Source organism: Lytechinus variegatus, chromosome 5, assembly GCF_018143015.1.
Source record: "Lytechinus variegatus isolate NC3 chromosome 5, Lvar_3.0, whole genome shotgun sequence".
NCBI lineage: Eukaryota > Metazoa > Echinodermata > Echinoidea > Temnopleuroida > Toxopneustidae > Lytechinus > Lytechinus variegatus.
Window position 1 is genome coordinate 2,383,564 of NC_054744.1, and position 7,445 is coordinate 2,391,008.

The window sequence follows — 7,445 nt, forward strand, 5'->3', positions numbered from 1 at the left end:
ACACTTCGTGTTTAGAGTCCGTTTTGCGCGAGGTGTAGAAGATGGGATCGTACCAAACCAAATAAGGTAAAGCCGACGACCGAAGGACCCGTTACAATAAAACATTCCCTGTACTTGGTTTGGGGTTTCGGGGAATATTTGCCAAGAGTATCGCTTTGTTTTCAATACTTGTAAAGGGTAGGGTTTCACACGCCCATACTTGTTAAGGGGAGCATTTTCAGAATATGAAATTACGTGTTTAGGGTGCTTTTCGAGACCCCATGGTATCCACTCGCGAATGGAAGTGCCCTCGCCCCCCCCCCCCCCCCTCGGGGATATTTTTAATTTTCAGAGATGTACGTGACAAATTGTATATGTACAACAGCTTCCGCAACTTTTATATGTCAAAGAAATGAATGAAGAGAACAATGGTAGGTGTAGCTTAAATCGAGGTTCCCCAGAACTCTGCCCCTTTGAAAACATTGGCAATATGCCGAAAAATGTCTCTGCGGGAATCGAACCCGGCCCCCAGCTTGGAACGCCGGTGCCTTAACCACTAGACCACAGAGACGGGTTAGTGCTTAGCTGGGACGACCCCGATCCGACTGATCGTCAGATGAACAGATTTTCGACACTAAACCACTTTTAATTTCCTTTGTCCGACTTTTGTCGGGTGTAGGTGGGTTTTGAACAATGGCAATTAATTAAGCCGCCATGCACTGATGGATCATAGCTTTTGCTTTAATATATACAGTACATTTATGATAAAACTGTCATGAAAAGGGGAATTTTAAGCTTTTTTTAAAATTAACTTAATAGAGGTATACATAACTCACCTTGATCAGCCTTATAAGAAAGCGTTTGCCATTTTCTTTTTTTTCAATTAGCAAAAAAGCATCCATTTTTGCGTATCCAAAAAAGTTTACACTTAATTTGAAAAAGCCCTGGGAATAAAAAAAAATACAACATGTGGGTAATTTCTTTCACATATAATCTTGGGTTTGGGTCTCATATATCCAATGAAAGTAAAAGTTTTGACAGAATGTTACACTTGAGTGAGCACTGTCCATTTTGTAAAGCTCGCAGACATCTGTTTGCGCAGATCGAATGCTCGTTTTCATGCTGTGTCAAGGGGAAAGGCGAATGTCAAACTTACCCTGCGAAACATTTCTCATAATATATTTCCCTTGCACTTTTGGTCAACTGAAATCAAACGGATACATTCAAGCATTTTGTAACAATTTTGCCACCCAAATTTAAATTTCAACACTTATAGGCACAATTTTTACTCTTTTTTGTGCCAGCTGGATCTGAGGACATATAACTGAATCTGAACAAAAGTTTATATCAGACATCTCAAAAAGTTTTCACTGAGTTTCATCATTGAAAGTGGGTATACATTTCATTTTTTATTAAATACTTGTTTCTCCACACTTTTCCCGAGCTTGACAATGATTAAAAAATAAAAATCAAGCCTAAGCCATTTCATGTAAATCATAGCTCAGTGTAAAGCAAATATCGTCACGATGGCCTCGGTGTGTGGGGGAGTGTATACGTGGGGCGCAATGCACTCTTTGAAGTGTTTTGGGCAAGGAAACAAGTAAAGTTAGAAAGGGAAAAATATATCTTCAAATCAATTTTTCCAGCTAAAGTCCACGTGTTCGTCATGATTAAGGTCTACTTTTATTCTCATAACTATTTCAAAGTTCTGCGCAATTCAGTTTTCATTAACTTTTGTGGTGCTCACTCAAGTGGAAATATTTTTCGACAGTTATATCGTCATTTGCCTAAATAGATATATGTCAGAAGCGGATCTAGAGGGGGGGTTGCAACCCCCCCAAAAAAAATCCGGGGACCATTTTTTTAAAGTTATCTTTTTTAAAAACTTGTAATTTTATTTTATTCTATTTCTATGTATTTATTTCATTTATTATTATTATTATTGTTTTAGATGCAAGAAAACGTCATTTTCACACACAGACTTTCAAAAATTTTCCCTACTGTGGGAGGGGGGACACCCCCCCCTCCCACCCCCCCCCCCCTTTATAAAAAGCTGGATCCGCCCCCGATGTTAAAATGTGGAAAAATCTTCAGGATATTACAAAATGTATTTTTACAGGATTTTTTCTAAGTGTAAACTTTTTTTGATACACACTGTAGATCCAATGATACATGGAATCATTTCCTGCATGCTCGGAGCGCGCGGAAAATCATAATTTTGTGTAGTACTGTGTAAAAAACAAATATTATAAAGCGGGTGTTGTCTGTTGACCAATTTAAAGGGAGACCAAACCTTGATCATAAATTGTTTGAGAGGAGAAAAATAAGTAAAACAGAATGAGGGTTTGAAAGAAATGGAACAAGTGATAAGAAAGCTACGGTTGTTTTAAATTGAGATCCCTAAAACTATTTGCGTTTCAACTGGCAACTTGGGTATTAGTAAATTATGACAAGTGCTAAGGACTACTTTTCAATAGGCCATACACATAATTATCAGAGATATGTACTTTTCTCCTACATGTAAGTACTTACTGGGGCTGTAATCAAAATATAACACAGGTAGCTTGTTTTATGTCCTCAAAGGTAAAATGTGTTTTAAAGTAGAAGCTTTGAAATTGACATCTTAGCCATTTTATATATTGGAGTGTAATGTAAGAATAGTTCTTGCCTTTTTTTGTTAATACATCATTATGACATTACAATTGCAATTTTTATAATAATTTTTTTATAGGTATATAGGGATTACCCATTTTTTCACATTTTTACGACTTCATGACTTATTGTTTGGACTTCGTCCGATATCATTCAAAATTCAGCTTTCTATTTGTGTGATTTTTTCCTCTAAAACTATTTTTTTTCTTGGGGGGGGGGGTAGAGTTCCCGTTAATTGCCATTCTGAAAGGGAGTCAGATTGGTGAATATAGCTCTTCTGTTTCTGTTTGTGGTAACTCCCGTAGGAACTCGGCAGGACAGCATTTTGCTGGTAAACGCCAAGCTGGTATAAAACAACCTAGGAAACATTACGGCAGATGTTACTCTTGGGCCTTTTTATCAAAGTGCATGGAGACTGACAGAGTGAGGATTCAAACTCACAACCTTGCGATTTAATATATGCTCTAACCACTGGACCACACGACCCACTGAATTGAAGATAATTTTCCATATTCATTTTGGCCTAAAACCGCTTCATTTATAAAGATGAGGGTTTTATCTGAACGAAATGTTCATTTGACAAAGTGCAAAATGATAAAGTATAATGCTAAATGTCGGTCCCAGACGTATATGATATTGGCATAAATAAAAATCTTTATTTCCTTTCCCTCCTTCTTGCCTTTATATCGTTCTTTTCCATTTCATTCTGTTCCTTAATTTACCTTTCTAAATCATTTCACTTTCTTTTGGTTTGGTTTTGAAAGACTGGTCAATGGTCAATCGCAGGGTCAAACGTATTGAGGGTACGTTTTTACCCCAAAGCTTTTTTTTAAGACTAGCCAATCGTGTTTATGGTATGTTTTTTCCCCCAATTTTTTTTTCCGAGGTCATATGTTGGCGACAACTTGTTTAGGGGGTTATTTTGCACACAGAGAAAAACTCGTCAAGGGGATGTTTGGAAATTCCTTGGTCTTGCGTGTGTATACAGCAATATATTTGACTATAAAAAATAGCCCCCCCCCCTCCCGGGGAAGTCAAAGCCAAAAGGAGGTACTTAAAAGAGGGCATTGGACGTTTCTGTCTTAAGTAGCGGTGCTCCATAATTTAACATAGTCGGATCCAGGACTAGGGGCGAGGTGGCCGCGGGCTCCCTGATGCATGGATGCACAAAAAAAGGGGAAAAAGAAAATAGAAATAAAATTTTTTAGGAAGAAGCCGGGGGCCACTTACATTGACGAGTGGATACTATATGCGCGACCAAAAAAACATGTAAGGATGTCCTTTTCACGATAGGGCACGTTACGTACGTAACGTGATAAGGGTGTCAAAAACACAAAAATAATGGAAAAAGGGTGTCTATTTCGCTCGGAAAATTACGTGTTTAGGGTCGAATTTGCAGGGATGATTATAAAATGATTAAAAAATTAAAATGTTTTATAAAGGATGTCCTTTTTGCCCCAACACTTCGTGTTTAGAGTCCGTTTTGCGCGAGGTGTAGAAGATGGGATCGTACCAAACCAAATAAGGTAAAGCCGACGACCGAAGGACCCGTTACAATAAAACATTCCTGTACTTGGTTTGGGGTTTCGGGGAATATTTGCCAAGAGTATCGTTTTGTTTTCAATACTTGTAAAGGGTAGGGTTTCACACGCCCATACTTGTTAAGGGGAGCATTTTCAGAATATGAAAATTACGTGTTTAGGGTGCTTTTCGAGACCCCATGGTATCCACTCGCGAATGGAAGTGCCCTCGCCCCCCCCCCCCTCGGGGATATTTTTAATTTTCAGAGATGTACGTGACAAATTGTATATGTACAACAGCTTCCGCAACTTTTATATGTCAAAGAAATGAATGAAGAGAACAATGGTAGGTGTAGCTTAAATCGAGGTTCCCCAGAACTCTGCCCCTTTGAAAACATTGGCAATATGCCGAAAAATGTCTCTGCCGGGAATCGAACCCGGCCCCCAGCTTGGAACGCCGGTGCCTTAACCACTAGACCACAGAGACGGGTTAGTGCTTAGCTGGGACGACCCGATCCGACTGATCGTCAGATGAACAGATTTTCGACACTAAACCACTTTTAATTTCCTTTGTCCGACTTTTGTCGGGTGTAGGTGGGTTTTGAACAATGGCAATTAATTAAGCCGCCATGCACTGATGGATCATAGCTTTTGCTTTAATATATACAGTACATTTATGATAAAACTGTCATGAAAAGGGGAATTTTAAGCTTTTTTTTTTAAATTAACTTAATAGAGGTATACATAACTCACCTTGATCAGCCTTATAAGAAAGCGTTTGCCATTTTCTTGTTTATTCATTAGCAAAAAAGAATGCCCATTTTTGCGTATCCAAAAAAGTTTACACTTAATTTGAAAAAGCCCTGGGAATAAAAAAAAATACAACATGTGGGTAATTTCTTTCACATATAATCTTGGGTTTGGGTCTCATATATCCAATGAAAGTAAAAGTTTTGACAGAATGTTACACTTGAGTGAGCACTGTCCATTTTGTAAAGCTCGCAGACATCTGTTTGCGCAGATCGAATGCTCGTTTTCATGCTGTGTCAAGGGGAAAGGCGAATGTCAAACTTACCCTGCGAAACATTTCTCATAATATATTTCCCTTGCACTTTTGGTCAACTGAAATCAAACGGATACATTCAAGCATTTTGTAACAATTTTGCCACCCAAATTTAAATTTCAACACTTATAGGCACAATTTTTACTCTTTTTTGTGCCAGCTGGATCTGAGGACATATAACTGAATCTGAACAAAAGTTTATATCAGACATCTCAAAAAGTTTTCACTGAGTTTCATCATTGAAAGTGGGTATACATTTCATTTTTTATTAAATACTTGTTTCTCCACACTTTTCCCGAGCTTGACAATGATTAACAAAATAAAAATCAAGCCTAAGCCATTTCATGTAAATCATAGCTCAGTGTAAAGCAAATATCGTCACGATGGCCTCGGTGTGTGGGGGAGTGTATACGTGGGGCGCAATGCACTCTTTGAAGTGTTTTGGGCAAGGAAACAAGTAAAGTTAGAAAGGGAAAAATATATCTTCAAATCAATTTTTCCAGCTAAAGTCCACGTGTTCGTCATGATTAAGGTCTACTTTTATTCTCATAACTATTTCAAAGTTCTGCGCAATTCAGTTTTCATTAACTTTTGTGGTGCTCACTCAAGTGGAAATATTTTTCGACAGTTATATCGTCATTTGCCTAAATAGATATATGTCAGAAGCGGATCTAGAGGGGGGGTTGCAACCCCCAAAAAAAAATCCGGGGACCATTTTTTTAAAGTTATCTTTTTTAAAAACTTGTAATTTTATTTTATTCTATTTCTATGTATTTATTTCATTTATTATTATTATTATTGTTTTAGATGCAAGAAAACGTCATTTTCACACACAGACTTTCAAAAATTTTCCCTACTGTGGGAGGGGGACACCCCCCTCCCACCCCCCCCCCCCTTTATAAAAAGCTGGATCCGCCCCGATGTTAAACTGTGGAAAAAATCTTCAGGATATTACAAAATGTATTTTTACAGGATTTTTTCTAAGTGTAAACTTTTTTTTGATACACACTGTAGATCCAATGATACATGGAATCATTTCCTGCTCGGAGCGCGCGGAAAATCATAATTTTGTGTAGTACTATGTAAAAAACAAATATTATATTGTATTTGGTTAATTTGCCAATTTCTGTGTAACTTTATAGTTTTATTTCCTTTTTGCACTTACAGAATTATTGGGGGCCACGCTCTGCTTGCCCCCCCCCCAATATTTTCGTTGGTAGGGCCATCGCCCCACCCCCTCTCTCCCCCAGGATCGACGCCTCTGTAAATAAATCTACAACATCTTCAATTTCCTGAATAGGATCGATACTCAACATGCATAATATTCTGGGCTGCAAAACTTGACCCAGGATTTCTGCCCATGTAGCTCTTAAACACTTAGAAATAATATTGCAGAAAAATACAGAGAATAGAGTTAAACCACTCTAACCTGACGGGGGCCGGCAAGGGCGAACCCATTTTCTCCCCCAATAATTTTGACAACAGTTTAGCTGTGTTTGAAACTAAAAGCTCTATGAAACCATTATACTTGACATTGAAATATATACATAGACAATTTCAAGTTTTCGGAGCTCTTCATATGTGTAAAATTGCGCGCCAAACATTTTGGATATTCTTTTTCAACCACCCCCGCCCCCAATCCGAAATATGGATCCACAAGACCACAACCCTAGCTCTAATCTATTTTTTTAATAGCCTGGGTAATTTAGAGAGATATATAGCAACCGAACCAGTCACCCCCCCCCCCCTCGAGCGTGAGTAAATAGCCCAGGCTAATCATGTTTGTTGAATATAATTCATCCAGTTATGTATTCTCTGTATTGAATATGTGCCCCTTCAATCAAGAGCGTAAAAATAATGAAAAAGGAGGAAATACTTCATAATTAGGCCTATGAGTTAGTCAATTCCACCCCAGAAATGTTGATTTGAATAAATAGAGAAAAATCAAACGAACATATAATGCTGAAAATTTCATCAAAGTCGGATGTAAAATAAGAAAGTTATGACATTTTAAAGGTTCGCTTATTTTTCATAAAACAGTGATATGCACATCTCAGTGACATGCAAAATTATGAGCCAGTCGATGATGTCCATCACTCACTATTTCTTTTGTTTTTATTGTTTGAATTATACAATATTTCATTTTTTACAGATTTGACAATCGACCAACTTGACTGAACCATATTTTATTAAACAATGCTAATTCCACATGTTCAGGGAGGAATTAATTG

General features: G+C 37.7%; 1 non-coding gene across 1 annotated transcript; it reads right to left on the reverse strand.

Annotated features, from left to right (window-relative positions):
- Positions 1-4,567: 4,567 nt before the first annotated feature.
- On the reverse strand, positions 4,568-4,638 carry TRNAG-UCC. The gene has a single exon. It is a non-coding gene; the product is annotated as a tRNA-Gly (tRNA).
- Positions 4,639-7,445: the final 2,807 nt, after the last annotated feature.